The sequence below is a fragment of the Ornithorhynchus anatinus genome, chromosome 1 (genome assembly GCF_004115215.2).
Source record: "Ornithorhynchus anatinus isolate Pmale09 chromosome 1, mOrnAna1.pri.v4, whole genome shotgun sequence".
NCBI classification, from domain to species: domain Eukaryota; kingdom Metazoa; phylum Chordata; class Mammalia; order Monotremata; family Ornithorhynchidae; genus Ornithorhynchus; species Ornithorhynchus anatinus.
In genome coordinates, this window is record NC_041728.1 from 174,019,983 (window position 1) to 174,042,540 (window position 22,558).

General features: G+C 43.3%; 1 long non-coding RNA gene and 1 other non-coding gene across 2 annotated transcripts in view; both read left to right on the top strand.

Annotated features, from left to right (window-relative positions):
• The first annotated feature begins 478 nt into the window (after nucleotides 1–478).
• LOC114814685 overlaps nucleotides 479–22,558 on the top strand; it is a 50,275-nt gene continuing 28,195 nt past the window's right edge. The window contains exon 1 of the long non-coding RNA XR_003762463.2: nucleotides 479–632. This is a non-coding gene — a long non-coding RNA (uncharacterized LOC114814685). The remainder of the gene's footprint in view (nucleotides 633–22,558) is intronic.
• LOC114817486 lies at nucleotides 18,467–18,600 on the top strand. The gene has a single exon (XR_003765347.1). It is a non-coding gene; the product is annotated as a small nucleolar RNA SNORA7 (small nucleolar RNA).

A 22,558-nucleotide genomic window follows, 5' to 3' on the forward strand; every position in this document is an offset into this window, starting at 1 on the left:
ACTTGTCCAAGGTCAAGCAATGGATGTATTGCAGAGCCAGGATTAGAACTCCCCGAGTCCCAGCTTCATGCTCTTTCCACTAGACAATGCTGTTTTTCATCCTGCCAATAAAGTGACCCAAATTCATTCAAATGTCTTCATATTTCAGCATTCAAATACTTACTTGATCATCTCAAGTAATATTATCAAAGAGATAAAAAATGCAGATATTTAACTCCATATCGTCTTGGTCCCTTTGGTTGTCTTGGATGCAGAATTCCTTATTTAATGTTGAGAGAGGACCATTTCCAAACTACCTGTCTTTTTCTAGCTTGCCATTTGCAGCATATTATTAGTGGCATCTGCAGATGAGGAAAAGTGTGAGCACTTTAGAAAGAAAATTTTTAAGATTAATTTGCAAAGGTGACACAGGAACTGAGAATATCATCAGAAACAAGTTCCATGAACATAACAAAAATCATTTTTCTCCTAGGTGGAGAATCACCTACACCGGTAGCAGCCTGAAGACCTAATGGATTTTGCCTCTTCTCATCATCTCAATGGACTCCTCAGCTAATTTAACACTCGATCACTGGAACACACAGTACAGTTGCTTACCGACCATCATGAACAGAAGTGAAATCACCATGCAGGTAATATTGGCCATTCAACAGCTTTTCTCTCACATATTGATTGAGTAGTAAGTGGGACAGTTTGGTATTTACAGAAATAGTGACAGTTCCTTCTTGGCTCCTGGGAGGAAAAAAGACCCAGTATTGTCCACGAGGCCAATTCGTCATAGATGCTTAACTGGTCTATGAAAGGAATGCTGCTTTCCCAAAATGTTATCTGAGAAATTCCAAACAATGGGAATACATAATGTTACAAGCACAGTACATATTCAAAAAATACCATTGATTGACTACTGATGGAATGAGATTAAGTATCCATTTGGGTCCACTGGCTCTAATCACTCTAGTTCCAGATGTTTAACTTCTTCAAAGCTCCTGTCCCCCTGTCTCCATCATTTCTTTCTCTCTAAGGACTTGACCACATACTTTATTAACAAAATTGGTAACTTCAGACATCATCTCCCTAACACCTCTTGTGCTCCTCTCCAGTCTTCCCCTCCTCTTTCACCCTCTCTAACTCTCCCAGTATTCCCAGCAGTATTCAAGAAGAGATTTCTTGCCTCCCCTTTAAATTTACCCCCTCCACTTGAGCTTCTGACACCATCGCTTTATACTTTGTTAAAATACTTGCCTCACACTTCTTCCCTCCTTTACCGGCATCAGGTGCTTAGTACCGTTCTCTGCACACAGTAAGCACTCAATAAATGCTATTGATTGAATGAATGAAACATCAACCATTCACTTTCCATTGACTTCTTCCCCACTGTTTTCACAAATGCTTTACATATCCTCTTTCCTAAAAATAACTCTCCCTCAATCCCAAACCCAAACCCTGTCCTCTCCTGTCTTTCCCCATCACTGAAGACAGTACCATGAGCCTCCCTATCTCAAAGTCTATAACCTTGTCATTTGTCCTTAACTCATCTCTCTCTTATAATGAGATCATTTCTCTACAGAAACGTTCAGGTCATATTTCTCCATTCATTCCTCAGAAAACTCCGGTGGTTGCCCATCCACTTCCATATCAAAGAAAAACTCCTCATTGGCTTTTAAACAGTCAATCACCTTGCCCCCTCATACCTCACCTCACTACTCTCCTACTACAACTCAGCCTGCACACTTCGCTCCTCTCATGCCAGTCTTCTCACTGTATCTCAATCTCATCTACCTCCCTGCCAACCTCTTGTCTGTATCCTGTCTTTGGAACTCCTCCTTCTCCTCAAATCTGACAGACAATTACTCTTCCTACCTTTCAAAGCCTTACTGAAGGCATATCTCCTTCAAGAGACCTTGCCTGAATAAGCCCCACTTTCCTCTTCTCCCACTCCCTTCTGAATCACTCTGACTTGCTTCTTTTGTTCATCCGCCCCTTCCCATCCACACAGCACTTATATGTATATCTGTAATTAATTTATTTATATTTGTATCTGTCTCCCCCACCCTAGACTGTAAACTTGTTGTGGGCAGGGAATGTGTCGTTTATCTTTGAATTGTAATCTCCCAAGCACTTAGTACAATGCTTTGCACACAGTAAGTGCTCAATAAATACAATTGAATGAATAAATATAATTCACATATTCAATCTATCACTAAATCCTGTCAGTTCTACCTTCATGACATCATTAGAATCTACCATTTCCTCCCCTTCCAAACTGCTACCACATTAATCCAAGCACTTAATCTTTTCTGCCTTGTCTATTGCACCTCCCTCCTTGCTGAACTCCCTCCCTCTTTTCTCTCTCTACTCCAGTCCATGCTTCACTCTGCTGCCTGTGTCAGTTTTCTAAATAAAGTTCAGTCCATTGCTTTCCACTCATCAAGAACTTCCAATGGCTGCCCGTCCACCTCCGGATCAGAAACTCCTTACCATTGGCTTTTCAATACTCCACCAGTTCGCCCCATCCTACCTTACCTCACTGTTATCTTAATACAGCCCAAACCTCATGTTTCACTCCTTTGGTGCCAACTTGTCACTAGGAATTTGGTATTCACCCCACCCTCAGCCCCGCAGCACTTATGTACGTATTGGTAATTTATGTGTTTATATCTGTCTCCCCCTCTAGAATGTAAGCTCCTTGTAGGCAGGGAACATGTCTACCAACTTTATTTAACTGTACTCTCCCAAGAGTTTAGTGCAGTACTCTGCACCTCGTAAGCACTCAATACATACAATTGCTTGGTTGATTGATTTTCATTTGTGCTTAAAGGAGACACCACTGATGGTGAAATTCACCTGTAGGTGCATGTGTGTCTGAAAAGGCCACTGAAGGACCTACAATTCTGTCAATCAATCCACCAGTGTATTTATTGAGCCTTTACTGTGTTCAGAGTACTGTCCTAAACGATTTGGACAGTACAATATAGCTGAGGTGGTAGACATTGCCGACAAATAGATTACATCATTGATTGATGAGTAACTATTGGAGGTTTTTGAAGAATGGAGAGATAAGGAATGTGTGATTTTTCAGACAAATGATCTGAAAAAGAGATGCAGCATGGCACAGTGGATTAAACATGGCCCTGGGACCCAGAAGACCCTGGGTTTTAATCCTGACTCCCCATCTTCTCTCCTGTGTGGCCTTGGGCAAGTCACATAACTCCTCTTGCCTCCGTTATCTCATCTGTAATGGGTAGTAAGACTGTGAGTCCCGCATGGAACATGGACTGTGTCCAATCTGCTTAGCTTGTATCTACCCCCACCCTTAGTATAGTGCCTGGCACATAGTTTAAGCTTAACAATTCTAAAATAAAAATCATCTAGGCAGCCGCAGGAAGTGTAGGCTGGAGAGAGGAGAGACAGGAGTCAGGGAGATCCACGAGGAGAATGCAGTAGTCACTGCAGGAGATGCAGCATCGCTCAGTGGAAAGAGCCTGGGCTTGGAAGTCAGAGGTTGTGGGTTCGAATCCCAGCTCTGCCACTTGTCAGCTGTGTGACTGTGGGCAAGTCACTTAACTTATCTGGGCCTCAGAGACCTCATCTGTAAAATGGGGATGAAGACTGTGAGCCTCACGTGGGACAACCTCATTACCTTGTATCTACCCCAGCGCTTAGAACAGTGCTCTGCACATAGTAAGCACTTAACAAATGCCAACATTATTATGAGTGCTTGGATCAGTATGCTAGCAATTTGGGTGGAGAGGAATGGATGGTTCCAGAGATGCTGTGAAGAAAGAATTGACAGGATTTCATGACAGATCGAAGGTGTGAGTTGAATGAGAAGGATGAGTTGAGGCTAATGTCAAGGATACAGGCTTGTGAGACAGGGAGGATGGTGATACTCTCTATAGTGATGTGAATGACAGGTGGAAGTCAGGGTTTTGGTGAGAAGATGAGGAGTTCTCTTTTAGACAGTTTAAGTTTGAGAAGTCAGTGGGACAGCAAAGTAGAAATGTCCTGAAGGCAGAAGGAAATACAAGACTGCAGGGAAAGAGAGAGGTCAGGGCTGGAGATATAAATTAGGGAATCATCTGCAAAGAGATGGTAATTGCATTTATGGTAGAGAAAGAGTTCTCCAAGAGGGTGGGTGTATATGGACAATAGAATAGGACCCAGAGCTGAGTCTTGAGGAACCCCCACAGGCAGAGGAGGAGTCCACAAAAGAGAATGAGAAGAGCAGTTAGAAACTCAGGAGGAGAACCAGGAGGTGACATTAAGGTTAGTGTTTCCAGGAGAAAGAGGTGGTCCACAATGTCAAAGGCAGCAGAAGGTTTGATGAGGATGAGGATGGAGTAGAAGCCACTAGGTTTGGCAAGAAGGAAGTCTCTTAAAACAGGTCCTAGGAGTATAGAAATACATGACATGATTCTTACCCTCCAGAGGCTTACAGTATGTATTTACCAATAATCTTTTAAGTGTTTAGTCCAGTGCTCGGCCCATGGTAAGTGCTCACTAAATACCAAAGATCGATTCATTGATTGCAAGTATCCTATTCACAGTAAAGCTTACTTGATGATGATGATGTTGATATTTGTTAAGTGCTTACTATGTGCAAAGCGCTGTTCTAAGCACAATGCCTGTAAAAGGATTAAGCTATCAACAGGTGACCCTGAATTAGCAAAGTTTTATTTATCACTTATCCTCTAAAAAATATTTTTAGGTTCACAGTGTAATTTCCCATTTGTTCATAATCCCAATTCAGGACAACTGGGTTGGGAACCAGAGGCTAGAAGGAAAATGTTTCCCCTGGAGACCTGAATGAGCTGCTGTGAACTGACCTGTTCCCTATGAAACAATTTACATATTGATGAGGTTCTATTCCCTCTTGTTCCCCACCATTTCCTCCTCTGATTGGAACATGTTTAGGCTTTATAGAGAGTCAGAGATAGTCACCGTTTGGGTATTAGGGATGGAGAAGCAGTGGAGTTGAGCATATTCCCAGAGTCTGGAACAAACCACTTTGGGAGAATTATAGTCAGCTTAGTTGGCAACACCTCCATCATTTCAATTGGTTACAGGGGTGTTCTTCTCTTTCTGCTCTAATTAGTTGTTCAGGAGTGTCTGTTACACTCTGATCCAGATTGTCAGTGGATACTTCTTCTGCCAGTGCTACCATATTAAATATTTGCTCAGCAAAATAATTTGGGATCCTTGGGAAATTGAGCCTATCTGAACATGAGATATGATTATTTTTAATAATATCGAACACTGTAATGAGAAAGGCAGCCATCTGGTGATATTGGCCAGTGGCATCGACAAAACATAATTCATACCAACCCTACCATTTTGTCACTGATAACATTTCACCCCATTTGCCATGGAAAGCTCCAAAAGCAATCATTCCCACTCACCCTGGCTTGCTTACTTCAGATTTCTGGGCAAAACTTCAAGACTTTTCTCTTGTGTACTCCAAACAGGCATCAAAGAAGGCAGCTAGAGAGAAAATGGTATTGATTGCCTGAAAGACCTTCTGTCCATTAAAAAAATGTGCTGAATAATATATCATATGAATATCTCTGCCTTGACATTCACCGACACCATTTCTATTTGAAAGCGAAGTTGGACAAAATTGGCCTTGAGAGTTTTGGTGTGTGCTCCTGATTATAATGATGGTATTTGTTAAGTGCTTACTATGTGTAAAACACTGTTCTAAACGTTGGGGGGGGATACAAGGTGATCAGGTTGTCCCACCTGGGGCTCACAGTCTTCATCCCCATTTTGCAGATGAGGTAACTGAGGCACAGAGAAGTGAAGTGACTTGCCCAAAGTCACACAGCAGAGCCAAGATTAGAACCCATGACCTCTGACCTCCAAGCCCAGGCTCTTGCCCCTGAGCCAAGCTGCTTCTCTTCAGCAAAACTCTGTTCTCACATGTAGTTCACTTGTGCCTCTGTGTGCTCTTTCTGCTCTTTGTGCCAGATTCGCTGCTTCTCTCACCAGGCAAAATAAAACTGCATAGATTAAATGTCATACAACTGTCCCTTTGGTTAGCAGAACAAGCCAGTCAAAGCAGAACCAGCCAATGAAACATGAAGGCAAATCAGCTGCATTGCTGGCTTACTCAAATTTTTCTCTAAAGTTACTGAATGAAGCACATTAGCTTCCCAATTTACTAATATTTTCCAATAATAACTGGAATGATAATTCATCATTAGAGGAGTTCTAATTAAGGATTATGCTAGAACTGAATGCAGAACACTTTCCCCCTTTTCTTGACTAATCGGAGATAATATCCACTGCATTTCCATTGGACTGAGAGGTATGGTATAAAAGGGGTGATGTTACCCATGAAATAAAGTAAGTATAAATTTCTTTTAATGGCTTCTCCGTAGATTGTTGGTTTACTCTGAAGGTCAGTTAATATGAGCTTGATTTTGCCTTTTAATTTTGCGTACTTTATTAATGATTCAGGCTAGTCCCTGACTGAATTGAATTTTACATTTGAGTTGAAACGGTGTTAAGCTGGCTAGGTTGTTTTTTCTTGTTTTATGGGGAAGAGCAAATGGCAAATCTACTTTACTCTTTAATAGAGAAGAACAACTTCAGTACCCGGGGCCTAAGAAGAATGTGGTGGGCTAAGCCATCATTAGCCCACTGAGTTCCATCCTTATATCTCGGATTTGATTATAACTCTAGGATGGAGGCTATCAGAGTCTGGGTATTTCAATAATTAAGTTGCGGTGTATTGTGTCAGCAAGCCTTCCAGAGGTGAAATGCAAGAAAAAGTTGTGACTCTTGGGTGTTTGGATGGGAGTAAGCATACGGCTTTTCAGAAGTAGCTCCTCCGTTTCTAATTCCTAAGTGGACGACAGTTAATACTGAAACACTCTTTACCCAAGGCTAAAATGGCCTCTGAATCTAATCTTAACTTTAATGAAGATAATTTGAGAAAACTGCATTCATCCTTCCAGGATTCCATTCCCTTAGATCTCCCCTGCCTCCTCACAATTCGCTAATACTTTTTCCATGCCAAGCAACTTGGCAATTAAAGTGAATCAGCCACCAGATGGGAAAAAATAAAGAGGGAAAAAAAGATAAAAATGACTCTTTTGGTCTCTCCTCTCCTGACTCATTCACTTCTTCCGAGAAGCAGTGTGATCTGAAAAGAATGATAATTGTGGTATCTGAGTGCTTACTATATGCCAAGCACTCTGTTCACTGGGTAGATACAAGATAATCAGCTCCCACACAGGACTCACAGGTTAAGTAGGAGTGAGAAGAGGTATTGAATCCCCATTTTGCAGATGAGTGAATTGAGGCACAGAAAAACTAAATGACTTGCTCAGGGTAGCACATCTGACAAGTGGCAGAGCTGTGATTAGAAAGAACCCAAATCCACTAGGTCATGCTGGTGCTCACTGATTGATTGAGAAGCAATGTAGCTTAATGGATAGAGACCAGGCCTGGAAGTCAGAAGGATCTGGGTTCTAATCCTAGCTCCTCCACTGGCCTGCTCTGTGACCCTGGGTCAGTCACTTAACTTCTCTGTGCCTCATCTCTAAAATGGGGGTTTAAACTGTGAACACCATGTGGGACACGGACTATGTCTAACGTGATTAGCTTGTATCTACTCCAGTGTTTAGTAGAATAACTGGCACATAATAAGCGCTTAGTGGAAAGAGCACAGGCCTGGGAGTCAGAGAACCTGGGTTCTAATCCCTCCTCTCTCAATTGTTTACTGTATGACCTTGAGCAAGTCATTAAACTTATCTGTGTCTCAGTTATCTCATCTGTAAAATGGGGATTAATCCTACTCCCTCCTAGTTAGACTGTGAGCCTTATAGGGTACAGGGACTGTGGCCTACCTCATAATACCTCATAATACATATACCTCACTGTATTTTCCCCTGCACCTAGAATGGTGCTTGGGACATAGTAAGCACTTAACAAATACCATAATTACTAGCACATACCATTAAAAAAAAAGACTGATTGAGTTGATTAGTATCAGATCTTTCTATCCATTGTCACGGACCTCTAATCTACCCATGTAACAGAAACGAGAAAGAGCATAAGATGTCTCATGTGCCCATGTTCAGATTTGTACCCTCAAAACCTTACAGATCATTAACTCCTTATTTGTGCTTACTGAGTATATTATGCCCACGAAAGAGCAGACAGAGGTTACTAGATGGATGTGGAGTAATAATGTGGGAGTCTGTCCTATTTTGATCGATATCATTACGTCCATATCGGTTGCAAAAATGGATTAAGGAGGTAGTTAAGACTAGCATCCTGTAATAATGGGAATACATTTTATTCAATTAAAACCACTGGTTTCTTGTTGTTGTTGTTATTGGAAGGGAAATGCTGTAAACCAGGGGTTCTTGTGCAGATCCAAAAGAGATCAAGAAATCTGTAAGAAAACAATTTGCAGAGGACTCATTAGTCCAAAGAATCTCTTGGAATTCTGCCTCCAGTTTTTTAATGATCCATGAAACCCAAATTCAATAAAAAATGATTTAACTGTCAAGCAGTTGAACAGGGTAGACTTTCAGTTTTTCGCCTTTTCTTTTTTTGGAGGCTTTTTTGTGTAAATAGTATCTGTCTCACTCAAGTTTGAAAAGATTCTCATGGAAATTGCATTATGTATCTCCGAGGCGATTGGTCATGTATTGACCTTTTTTGCTTTCTTCTATTCTCTTCCCTGACGATATCATATCCCACCCAAACCTGATAGCTGTAGCTTCCTGGATATGTGCAGCAAGCCTGCTGGTCTGGGGAATTTTGAAAGCTTATATTCTTAGAGAAAGCTCTTGGAGAGGCAGCATGTCATAGTGGATAGAGTACATGCCTGGTAGTCAGAAGGTCCTGGTTTCTAATCCTGGCTCCACCACTTGCCTGCTGTATGACCTTGAGTGAGTCATTTCTTTGTGTCTCAGTTACCTCATCTGTAAAATGGGAATTAAAGCTGTGAGTCCCAGATGGGAGAGAGACTGTGTCCAACTCAATTTGCTTGAATCCACCTCAGTGCTTAGTACAGTGCATGGCACATAGTCAACACTTAGCAAATACCACCCTAATGATCATACATTAGACTCTCACTTTCCAATCCATGAATTCTGTCATTCTCTGCCTGTTGCGATGCAACAGAGCGCTGTCAAAGCTATAGCAGGAACAGCTGCTCTGCAGACCCCCCATTTCTCTTCTACACCTCTGCTTTGGGGTACCACATTTTTAAGATCAACAATTTGATCTTCAGCAGGGAGCAGAGAGATCTCAGTGGTAGGGAAAGGTTTTCTTTTACTGGTCTGAGTCCAGAGCTACCAGCCAAATTTGGATGTGATCTATTGTTTGCCATTTGAAATAATGTCAGTGGACAAGCTAGAGATTCTATCCAGTATTTTAAGGGGGTCAGCTTGTTTTGGTCTATTCTGAGCTTCACAAATTCCCGCTCCCCCCAAAAATCTATATCCAAACAGGTAGCATGGGGCACTGTGGATCACCCTAGATTATGGGTGCCTGTCCCACATAAGACTCACAGTCTAACTAGGAGGGAGTAGGATTTAATCCCCATTTTACTGATGAGGTAATTGAGGCACAGATAAGTTTAATGACTTGCTTAAGGTTACACAGCAAGCAATTGATAGAGGAGGGATTAGAACCCAGGTTCTCTGACTCCCAGGCCTGTATGGCATCTTTCCTAGCTGCAGTTTTGTCAACAGTAATGATGATAATTGTGATACTAGTGAAGCACTTACTGTGTAACAATCGGAGCAAATACAATATAGTCAGATGCAGTCATTGGCTCATGTGGGACTCGAAATCTTATGGGGAGGCCAAACAGGTATTTCAACTCTATTTTACAGTTGAGGAAGCTGAGACCCAAAAGGTGAAGTGACTTGCAAAAGATCACACTACAGGCAAGTGCCAGAGTTAGCTCCCAGGTCCCCTGATTCTGGAAGTCAGAAGGACCTGGTTCCTAATCCTGGCACTGCCACTTGTCTGCTGTCACCCTGGGAGTGTCACTTCACTTCTCTGGCCCTCTCCGTTGCCTCATCCATGAAAGGGATTAAGATTTTGAGTTCCATACGAGACATGGACTGTGTCCAACCTGACTAGTTTGTATATACTCCAATACATAGACCAGTGCCAGGCACTTAGGAAGCACTTTACAAGCATAACATATACAAAAAAACTAGGTCATTTTCACTTTCATATCACTCTCTCATGATGTGGACAGAGAATGTGTCTATTATATTATCTTGTACTCTCCCAAGTACTCAATACAGTGTTCTGCGCACTTCAAGTGCTCAATAAACATGATGGATTGATTGATTTACAGGATTCATGAGATAAATTTAGGTAGGGAGTGGGAGACAGAGTAGAAGTTGGAGTTTTCAGGTTGGCAAGTAACTTGCTCCAGGTCAGAGTTATAGGGTTCTAACTCTGGTATTCGCTGAGCACTGCCATATTATGTGAGGCTCCATGCCTCACTCCCACTGCCAAATTGCCACCTCACCAGTATGGGGGTGATAAACCAGTTCAAAGTCATGGAGTGCTTGACTGAGCTATGCTAGCAGCATTGAGGGCTTCAGGGCTTCTGACTGTAAACTCCTTGCAGGCAGGGGATATGCCTTACCAACTCCGTTGTATTGTACTCTCCCAGCAGTTAATTCAATGCTCTGTGGAGCAGCATGGGCTAGTGGGGAAGATGAATTGCCTAGGGGTTAGAGCACAGGCCTGGGAGTCAGAAGGTACCTGGGTTCCTATTCCAGCTCTGCCACTTGTCTGCTGTGTGACCTTGGGAAAATCACATCACTTTCTGAGCCTCAGTTACCTCATCTGTAAAATGGGGATTAAGACTGTGGGACAGGGACTGTGTCCAACCTGATTAGCTTGTATCTACCCCAGCACTTAGTGGAAAGAGCACGGGCTTGGGAGCCAGAGGTCATGGGTTTGAATCCCAGCTCTACCACCTGTCAGCTGTGTGACTGTGGGCAAGTCACTTTACTTCTCTATGCTTCAGTTCCCTCATCTGTAAAATGGAGATGAAGACTTTGAGCCTCATGTGGGACAACCTGATTACCCTGTATCTACCTCAGCGCTTAGAACAGTGCTCTGTGCATAGTAAGCGTTTAACAAATACCAACATTATTATTATTATAGAGTAAGTGCTTTACAAATAGCATCATTATTCTTCTTCTTCTTATTAAGTGCTCCATTAATACCTTTGATTGATTTAGTTTGATTGATTCTGACCCAACAGTTACCTAGATTACCTTATGCAGTGGAGAAGGTCTGCAGGAATCCTGAAAATAGCTGGCTAACGTGGGCAGTAAAGACCAAAACCATTACTGAGGCAGCTATTCTGGCAACCGTCTTCCGGTCAGTGGCCTGCTGATAGATTACCGTCTGCCATGATCCTTTTGGCTAAGGATGGGCTTTAAATGTAGAATTTTTGTGTGTGCTTCACAGCGTGCTTTCCCCTGCCTGTCTACCCTCATTGTGCTCATTGCTAAGCAGCATTTTCTAGTACATAGAGCACAGGCTTAGGAGTCAGCAGGACCTGAGTTCCAATCCCACTCCACCACATGTCTACTGAGTGACCTTAGGTAAATAATTTAACTTCTCTGTGCCTCACCTACCTCATCTGTAAAATAAGGATTAAGACTGTGAGCCCCTTTGGGGACAGGGATTGTGTCCAACTTAATTAACTCGTATCTACCCTAGAGCTTAGAACAGTGCATGGCACATAGTAAGCACTTAACAAATGCCATTAAAAAAAGAACCCACATGGGGCTCAAATTCTAAACTCTTTTATGCCCATTTCTTAAATCTAGCATAGGATTTATAATAATAATAATGCTAATAATAGTGATAAAATAAGAATTGTTCTATTTATGAAGCACTTACTATATGTCAACACCGTATTAAGTAAATGGGGTGATACAAGATAATCAGGTATGCTACTGATGCCTGTCTATTTGTTTTGTTGTCTGTCTCCGCCTTCTAGGCTATGAGCCCTTTGTGGGCAGGGATTGTCTCTATTTGTTCCAGAATTGTGCTTTCCAAGCACTTAGTACAGTGCTCTGCACCAAGTAAGCACTCAATAAATATGATTGAATGAATGAATGAAGGTAGAATAAGCTCTGTGTCCCACTTAGGGGAGGGAGAGCAGGTATGGAATTCTCATTTGACAGATGCGGAAACTGATGCTCATAGATGTTACATGACTTGCCCAAGGGCTCACAAGAGACAAGTGTAAGAGTTGATTTCAGAACCCAGGTATCCAGATCTCCTGTCTCTCAATCCTGGCCTCATTTCATTAGGCAGAAAGAGATGTGATTGTCAGGGGGCATTGTTTGGGTAGGATTATGTGGGTCTGAGCCAGGCTGGAGGTATGAGGGTAAATGATGAATTTGTTCATTCAATAGTATTTATTGAGCACTTACTAAGAGCAGAGCACTGTACTAAGCACTTGGAATGTACAATTCGACAACAGAGACAATCCCGGCCCAATGATGGGCTCACAGTGTAATCAGGGGAAACAGATGGCAGAGCAAAACAGAACGAAACAAAAACAAGACAACGTTATCACAATAAATAGAATCAAGGGGATGTACACCTCATTAAAAAAATAAATAGGATAATACAAAATATATACAAATGAGCACAGTGATGAGGGGAGGGGAAGAGAGAGGGGGAGGAGCAAAGGGAAAGGGGGCTTAGCTGAGGGAATGTGAAAGGGGAGGGGGAAGGAGTAGAGGGGGAGTAGAGAGAAAAGGGGGTAGCTCACTCTCAGAAGGCCTCTTGGAGGAGGTGAGCTCTCAGTGGATCTTTGAAGAGGGGAAGAGAGTTTGGCGGAGGTGAGGAGGGAGGGCATTCCAGGACAGCGTTAGGATATGGGCCAGAGGTTGACGGCTGGATAGGCGTGAACAGGGTACGATGAGGAGGTGAGCGGCCGAGGAGCAGAGCATGTGGGATAGGCAATGGAAAGAGAGGTGAAGTGAGGTAGAAGGGGGCAAGGTGATGGAGAACCTTGAAGCCAAGAGTGAGGAGTTTTTGTTTTGTGCAGAGGTTGATAAGTAACCACTGGAGGATTTTAAGGAGGGGAGTGACATGCCCAGAGCGTTTCTGCAGGAAGATGATCCGGACAGCAGAATGAAGAAAAGACTGGAGTGGGGAGAGACAGGAGGAAGGGAGGTCAGAGAGAAGGCTGACACAGTAATCTAGCCGGGATATTACTAGAGCCTGTAGCAGTAAGGTAGCCGTTTGGGTGGAGAGGAAAGGGCGGATCTTGGTGACATTGTAAAGGTGAGACCGGCAGGCATTGGTGACAGATTGGATGTGTGGGGTGAATGAGAGCTGAGTCAAGGAAGACACCCAGGTTGCAGGCTTGTGAGACGGGAAGGATGGTCGTGCCGTCCACAGTGACAGGGAAGTCAGGAAGGTGATAGGGATTGGGAGGGAAGATAAGGAGCTCAGTTTTGAACATGTTGAGTTTTAGGTGGCGGGCAGACATCCAAGTGGAGATGTCCTGGAGGCAGGAGGAGAGACGAGCCTGAAGAGGGGAGGAGAGAAGAGGGGAGGATGTGTAGATTTTTGTGTCATCTGAGTAGAGATGATAGTTGGGAGTGAGTGTAAGTGGAGAACAGAAGAGGGCCAAGAACTGACCCTTGAGGAACCCCTACAGTTAGGGGATGAAAGGGGGAGGAGGAGCCCACAAAAGAGACCGAGAATGAATGGCCAGAAAGATAAAAGGAGAACCAGGAGAGGACGGAGTCCGTGAAGCCAAGGTGAGATAAAGTATGGAGGAGAAGGGGATGGTCAACAGTGTCAAAGGCAGCTGAGAGGTCGAGGAGGATTAGGGTAGAGTAGGAGCCATTGGATGAAGCTTTGGGGCTTGAGGAGAAGGGGGTATAGGGAAGCCACAGGGAGAGGACGTTATTATAATTATAATAAGAAGAAGCAGAGTGGCTCAGTGGAAAGAGCCTGGGCTTGGGAGTCATAGGTCGTGTCTTCAAATTCTGGCTCAGCCACTTGTCAGCTGTGTGACTTTGGGCAAGTCACATAACTTCTCTGTGCCTCAGTTACCCCATCTGTAAAATAAGGATTAAGACTGTGAGCCCCATGTGGGACAACCTGATCATCTTGTATCCTCCCCAGCGCTTAGAACAGTGCTTTGCACATAGTAAGCGTTTAACAAATGCAATTTATATTACAATAATAATAATAATGATAATGGTATTTGTTGACCATATCCGTCAAGCACTGTTCTAAAATAATGTTGGTATTTGTTAAGCACTTACTATGAATCTGGGGCAGATACAGGATAATCAGTTTGTCCCACGTGGGGCTCTCAGTCTTAATCCCCATTTTACAGATGAAGTAACTGAGGCACAGAGAAATTAAGTGACTTGCCCAAGGTCACACAGCAGACTAGTGGAGGAGCTGGGATTAGAACCTAGGACCTTCTGACTCCCAGCTCTTTCCGTTAAGGTACGCTGCTTCTCTTTATAAAGAATAAAGGCATCTGTGAAGAATTTAGCATAGTAAGACAGTGTTCTGCACCCAATAAGAACTCAGTAAATATTATTGATTACTCATGGGAGATTAACTATTGATTAATTATTTGGAGAAAGTTTACTAAAGGAACTCTCGCCCAATTCTGCTGTATTTTACTCTCCCAATCGCTTCATACAAGCACTCTGCAAACAGTGGGCACTCAATAAACAATATTGATTGAAGGAGGTGGAATTTGAGAAGGACTTTGAAGATAGGGAAAGCTATGGTCTTCTGGGTTGGGAGGGGGGAGTTCCAGTTCTGCGGGGGCAGCATAAGTGGGGAAGGGAGGAGGGCCAAAGAAATTCTCTCGATGTCTATAGGAATTCTCCAGTGGAATAGGACTTCAGTTCTCAGACGTGTATCACTTCACAATGCTGAGCTGATTCTGCAAAATCATCCATTAACTTCTGCACATCTTCCTGAGCCACAGATGGATCTTTTATAATTGAATCTCAGCCTATGAGAGGAGGTAGATGGATGTTGGGCAAAGTTTTCCTTTTTGTTTTCAGATCGAGAGAGGTTTCATGAAACCTGAAGCCCCTAGCCTGAAAAAAAATGGCCTTTTCAGTATGCATTGTACTCAATTTGAAAATGGAACTAAACTTTGCATGACCCCATCAATCAATCAGTATTTATTAAGTGCTTAATATGTGCAGAACACTGGATTAAGCACTTGGGCAAATAAAGAACACTATTGTTGCCTTTTGGGAGCAGCAGGGTTTGTGGATAGAGCATAGGCCTGGGAATCAGAAGGTCATGGGTTCTAATTCTGACTCTACCACTTGTCTCCTATGTGACCTTGGTTAACTCACTTCACTTCTCTGGGCCTCAGTTCCCTCATCTTTAAAATGGGGATTAAGACTGTGAGCCCCACGTGGGACAACCTGATTACCTTGTATCTACTGCACCGCTTAGAACAGTGCTTGGCACATAGTAAGCTCTTTCCCTCCTCACCTCCGCCAAACTGATTCTCTTTCCCTCTTCAAAACCCTACTTAAAACTCACCTCCTCCAAGAGGCCTTCCCAGACTGAGCTCCTCTTCTCCCTCTACTCCCTCTGCCATCCCCCCTTTACCTCTCCGCAGCTCAACCCTCTTTTTCCCCTTTTCCCTCTGCTCCTCCTCCTCTCCCTTCCCATCCCCACAGCACTGTACTCGTCCGCTCAACTGTATATATTTTCGTTACCCTATTTATTTTGTTAATGAATTGTACATCGCCTTGATTCTATTTAGTTGCCATTGTTTTTACGAGATGTTCTTCCCCTCGACTCTATTTATTGCCATTGTTCTTGTCTGTCCGTCTCCCCCGATTAGACCGTAAGCCTGTCAAACGGCAGGGACTGTCTCTATCTGTTGCCAACTTGTTCATCCCAAGTGCTTAGTACAGTGCTCTGCACATAGTAAGCGCTCAATAAATACTATTGAATGAATGAATGAATGAATGAACAAATACCATAATTATTATTATGTCTGCTGTGTGACCTTGGGTAAGCCACTTCACTTCTCTGTGCCTCAGTTACCTCATCTGTAATATGGGGATTGAGACTGCAAGCCCCGCGTGGGACAGGGATGGCATCAAACGTGATTTGCTTCTGTCTACCCCAGTGCTTAATACAGTACTTGGCACATAGAAAGTGCTTAAAAATACCACAAATATTATTATTATTATTATCTCCAAAATGATGCGTTTCTTGGGTGAGACTGCATCCATGAGTATGTTCCAATACTCTGCCCATAGTAAGCCCTCAATAGCTATGATTGATTGACTGTTAGTGTTTTTGAGAGATAATTTCTTGCACACAGTATCCATGAAAATATAGAATTGACCCTTCTCTGGCCATAGTCAAATGAAAAGACTTCTTCCTTGCCCTCAGAGAGCTTGCAGTCCAATGAAGTAGCTTGTAATGAAATAGAAGAACTTTCAATTTAACACTATAGATCACTGCTATGACTTAAAAACTATACCCAGTGTCTTCCTGAATGCCTTCCTTTCCTCTTCCAGAACTATTTGAGTTGCAGTGAAAATCAAGCTCTTTCTTAAGAGCCGCTCTTTAAGCTTGTGAGCGCCTTCATTACTAACACCACCTCGGCTAAGTACTGCCATAAGTAAAATCCTATGACAATTTCAATTATAAAGCTTGTTTTTCACACTGGCCAGAAACTAGACAAATATGATCTTAGCCTGAGTACATTTTTAGTTGTTCATAGGGCAATTTATTTATTTTCTTCTCTAATACACAAATGGCTTTTTAAAAAAAAGTTTAATTTTACAGACCACTGGCTCATAATAATAGGCATAAGAAGTTCTTTTATTTAAATAGAAGATTATGATAATTATTGCCTTCAGAGGGCAGACATTTTGTCCGTATGTTGTATAGGCTTGGAGTTTGGTTTTCTTAGCTGACATGAACCATGAGAAAAATCTCAGTATCTGCTAATTTCTCAAACTTTGGGAGTGCATTATAACAGTGTGATCATCCAATGGGATGGTGTAAAATCCCATCTGGCCAACCATCACCAGCTTTTAAGTGACAACAGGAGATACAGTGGTATCTTCTCTATATTTCCTCTTTAATAAAAGGTTAGGCTTTAGTACATTTAGGGAAGGAATTTGGGAAAAAGTTGCCAAAGAGGCAGGAGAATGGGTTCAATGTTGGGCAGATTTAGAGTTATAATACCTTCTCTTGTGTTCACACCCAGTCATTCATTCATTCATTCATTCAATAGTATTTATTGAGCGCTTACTATGTGCAGAGCACTGTACTAAGTGCTTGGAATGAACAAGTCGGCAACAGTTAGAGACAGTCCCTGCCGTTTGACGGGCTTACGGTCTAATCGGGGGAGACGGACAGACAAGAACAATGGCAATAAATAAAGACAAGGGGAAGAACATCTCGTAAAAACAATGGCAACTAAATAGAATCAAGGCGATGTACATTTCATTAACAAAATAAATAGGGTAATGGAAATATATACAGTTGAGCGGACGAGTACAGTGCTGAGGGGATGGGAAGGGAGAGGGGAAGGAGCAGAGGGAAAGGGGGAAAAGAGGGTTTAGCTGCGGAGAGGTGAAGGGGGGTGGTAGGGGGAGTAGAGGGAGAAGAGGAGCTCAGTCTGGGAAGGCCTCTTGGAGGAGGTGATTTTTAAGTAGGGTTTTGAAGAGGGGAAGAGAATCAGTTTGGCGGAGGTGAGGAGGGAGGGCGTTCCAGGACCGCGGGAGGACGTGGCCCAGGGGTCGACAGCGGGATAGGTGAGACCGAGGGACAGTGAGGAGGTGGGCGGCAGAGGAGCAGAGCATGCGGGGTGGGGGGTAGAAAGAGAGAAGGGAGGAGAGGTAGGAAGGGGCAAGGTGATGTAGAGCCTTGAAGCCTAGAGTGAGGAGTTTTTGTTTGGAGTGGAGGTTGATAGGCAACCACTGGAGTTGTTTAAATGGGTTGCAACAAGAGTTGCCTAGTAGTAAACCCAGGAGTCGTATGCAGGGAATGTGTCTGTTATATGGTTGGACTGTACCCTCCCAAATGCTTAGTCCAGTGTTCTGCACAGAGAAAGCAGTCAAGAAATACTATTGACTGACTGACTGACTGACAGGGGACTGAAGCAGGAGACCAAGTTTCTAAGTCCCAGCCCTGCCACTGATCTGCTGTGTGATCTTGGGCACCTCACTTAACCTTCCTGGTTTTCAGTTTCCTTATCATATGTGAAAAACAGGATAGAGCCAGTGCCTGAGAATCAGATGGACCGAGACTCTAATCCCAGATCTGCACTTGTCTGTTGTGTGACCTTAGGTGAATCAAGTGACTTTTCTGTGCCTTAGTTACCTATCTGTAAAATGGGGATTGATTGTGAGCCCCATGTTGGACATGGATTGTGTCCTATATGATTGGCTTTTATTTACCCTAGTGCTTAGTACCTCCCCTTTCAGGGTCACACCTGGAGAGTTTCCAGTACTCTACCAGTCTTGACTATGGGAGGGTCAAGCAGAAGCATATCCATTCCATTCCTAGCTTGGGCAGTGGCTAGTGTATGGAAGGCAATCTGCTACAAGTGTAAACTCCCCTGTGCTGGGCAGCAGGACAATGGGGGAAGAGTTGAGGGTGGAGACTCAAGTTTATTGCATGGAAGGAGGCAGTGGTAAACCACTGCCAGATTTTTACTAAGAAAACATTCTGGGTGCACTACCAGAACTATTGCAGATGGAAGTGAGGTGGTCTGGGAGGGAGGGCGTTGCTATGGGTTGGAGACGATTTGATGGCAAAAGACAAGACAAGTGTTCAGTACAGTGCCTTGCACATATTAAGTGCTTCACTGATAGAATTTAAAAAAAAATTCTGACTGTGAGCCTCAAATGGGATAAAGACTGTCTGTGATTAATGCAGTGTATGCATTTTGAAAATTCTTAATGAATTATCAGTGAGGGAAGGGAACACGTCAGCTAATTCTGTTCTGTTGTCTTCTCCGAAGAGCTTACTCTTCTGCAAACAATAAGATCTCAATACATACCACTGACTGATGACATTGAAAAGGACCCAACTCTTGAAACTGTGTCTTGATGGAAATTGTGTTGCGCTGGCACTCTTAATAATAATATTGGTTGAGCAGTTACAATGGGTCAAGCACTCTTCAAGGCATTGGGGTTGATGCAATCTAATTAGTTTGGACACCATCCCTGTCCCACATGGGGCTCACAGTCTTAATCTCCATTTTACAGATGAGGGAACTGAGGCGCAGAGAAGTGAAGCAACCTGCCCAAGGTCACACAGCAGGCACATGGCAGAACCAGGATTAGAACCCAGGTCCTTCTGACTCCCAGACCTGTGCTCTATCCTCTAGACCATGTTGCATAGAGGGGTGAAAATCAGCATTGAGTCACCTTAGCCAATCCTTGTGGAGGACCTGCCCAACAGGAATCCTGAAAAATGGATGGCAAGCATGGGCAGCCAAGAAGACCTCAGCAGCCAGCATCCTGGCTTTCAGAATAGTTATGGCGCTCTACCTATGTTCACTACTCCATGTCCCAGCACCAATGCGGCTGACTTGGATGGCAGAGTGTACTCACTCTTGAGTGACTCTGAACATCACTACAACCAACTCCTTTAATCAGTCAGTTAGTCAACAGTAGGTATCGAGCCCTTACTATATGCAGACACTATACCGGATGCTCGGGAGAGTATAATACAATATTAAACAGATGCATTCCCTGCCCACAGTGAGCTTACAGTCTGGGGGGGGCAGACATTAATATAAATAAATTAATTACAGTTATGGATGTAGGTATGTTCGCAGATTGTGCTCTGCCCTGAAGTATCAAGTTGAGGTTTGTCAGCCATTGAGCATGGGGCTGGGAGACAGTCATGGAGTCTAATCCCAGCCCTGCTGCTTGTCTGCTGTGTGTTCTTGGGCAAGTCACTTCATTTCTCTGGGCCTCAGTTACCTCATCTGTAAAATGGGGATACAGACTGTGAGCCCCACGTGGGACAGGGACTGTGTCCAACCTGATCTGCTTTTTTCACCCCAGCACTTAGTACAGTGCCTGGCACATAGTTAAGTGCTTAACGAATACCATCATCATTATTATTATTATTGTAAGACACACATTTATCTTGATGATGTTGTCTTGTTTTCCTTTGTCCTGTTTGGCTTTGCTGTCTCCCCTCATTTAGACTGTGAGCCCATCATTGAGCAGGGATTGTCTCTATCAGTTGCCAAATTGTACATTCCAAGCGCTTCGTACAGTGCTCTGCACATAGTAAGCACTCAATAAATACTATTGAATGAATCGTCCCCATTTTAGAGATGAAGTAGTTGAGGCACAAAGAGGTGAAACTCTCTGCAAAGAATTGTGCATTCACCCATTTTGTTAGTCATCTTTGAATAATGATGAAACTTAAATAGATTCTTCATTTGGATTTAGATCAAATCAGAGGATTGAGCCATGTTGGATTTAGGACTAAAGCAGGTAAAGTCAGAATGAGATATAGTTACTTTTCTTCTGGACAGGTCATGATCATTATGGAATCTATTAAGTGCTTAGTATATGCTAAGCACTGGGGTATAAGATTATGAGATCAGATATAGTTCCTATCCCCATGGGTCCCCCAATCTTATCCCTATTTTTAGATGAGATGAGTATGAAGAGATGAAGTAGTTGAGGCACAAAGAGGTGAAACCACCAGGCTGAAGCCATCCCCCAGGCTAAAGACAGAGCAGGCACTGGGACCCGAATCTACTGTGTCAAAACCTAGTAGTCCCATAAGACAGTTTGCAGCCTGCCTACTGATGTCTTCTTCTCTACCTGCGTCAGTTCCAGTGAAATCTGGGAAGCTCAGTTCATCCCTTTTTTCATCCGTCAATTCATCCCTCACATATGTCCACCTGGGCGCCTAGGCATTACAAGCAGAGGTTCCTACATAGATAGAATTTCAAGGTTGACTTTATTTCATGCCCAATCTAATTGCACTCCCAACGAAGTCAAATCACGAATCTCAACCTGCACCTGGCTAGCCTTTGAACAAAAAATCAATCCAAAAGTAATACTCGGGTCCTTCCTGGGCGCACACCGATGGCTTCCCAACCTCATTTCCTGCAGCTGGATTTTCGATGGACGGAAACAACAATTTGGCTCAGAATCTGTGGTTTGAGGGTCTGTTGCTCACCACTCCCATCTGGGGAATAAGGAGAGTTAAGCGTTTCAGGTGGATTGTAAGGATGCGCTGGCCAGGTGAACCTTGTTGGATGGAGATGCAACTCCAATCAACAACCTGGTGAGTTTGTGCATTAAGCTGGTCGTGATTCTGGCAGGCAGCCAACATCAATAGCTCACAATCTGTTTTCTTCTTTTCACAGACATTCTGCATCAGGCGAATTTCCTAGGGAACCTGCCTGAACTGAACAGCCTATTATCTTTAACCCAGTCAGACCCTGATTTTTGGTCCTGCTTATGCAACTCACTCAATTACTATTTGTAAATATTTTCCCCTTTTCCTGTCCCACTGGAGTGTAAGCTTTTTATGGGCAGAGGCCATGTCCCATTTTCTGTGTTTCCCAAAGCTCCAAGTACAGTATACCACAGCAAGTGGGCACTCAATACGTATTACTAATAACTGTGGTATTTGTTAAGTACTTACTACGTGCCAAGTACTGTGTTGAGCACTGGGGTGGATATGAGAAAATCGGGTTGGACATAGTCTCTGTCCCATGTTGTGCTCAATCCCAGTTTTTACAGATGAGGGGACTGATGCACAGAGAAGTGAAGTGACTTGGCCAAAGTCACATAGCAGTCAAGTGGCAGAGGTGGGATTAGAACTCATGACCTTCTGACTCCCAGGCAAATGCTCTAGCCACTACACCATGATTCCTCCTCCTCCCTTTCTCCTCCTCCTCCTCTTCTTTTCCTCCTGCCCCTCCTCTTCTTCCCCTTTTCAACTTTCAGAATGTCAAGAAGACTCTGTGACTACTGAATTCTGAGCTGCAAAGAGCCTAAACCTTTGCTAGGAAAAATGCTACATAAGCAGCCTGGCTTAGTGGAAAGAGCACGGGCCAGGGAGTCAGAGGACGCACTTCTAATATCCGCTCCGACACCTGTCTGCTGTGTGACCTTGGGCAAGCCATTTAGCTTCTTTGTGCCTCTGTTGCCTCATCTGAAAAATGGGGTTTAAGACTGTGAGCCCCAAGTGGGACAACCTGTTTACCTTGTATCTAACCCAGTGCTTGGAACAGTGTTTGCAACACATAGTAAGTGCTTAACAAATACCACAATTATTATTATCATTGTTCTTGTGTTCTATGTTATTTTTGTGGTTTTATCATTTCATCCTTCTTTATGTATCTGTCACATGTCCCTTCTCTCTATCATTCTCAGATTTTGAGTCCTTTGAAGTCCAGAGACCACGTTTAAGACTCTCTGCAAAGAATTGTGCATTCACCCATTTTGTTAGTCATCTTTGAATAATGATGAAACTTAAATAGATTCTTCATTTGGATTTAGATCAAATCAGAGGATTGAGC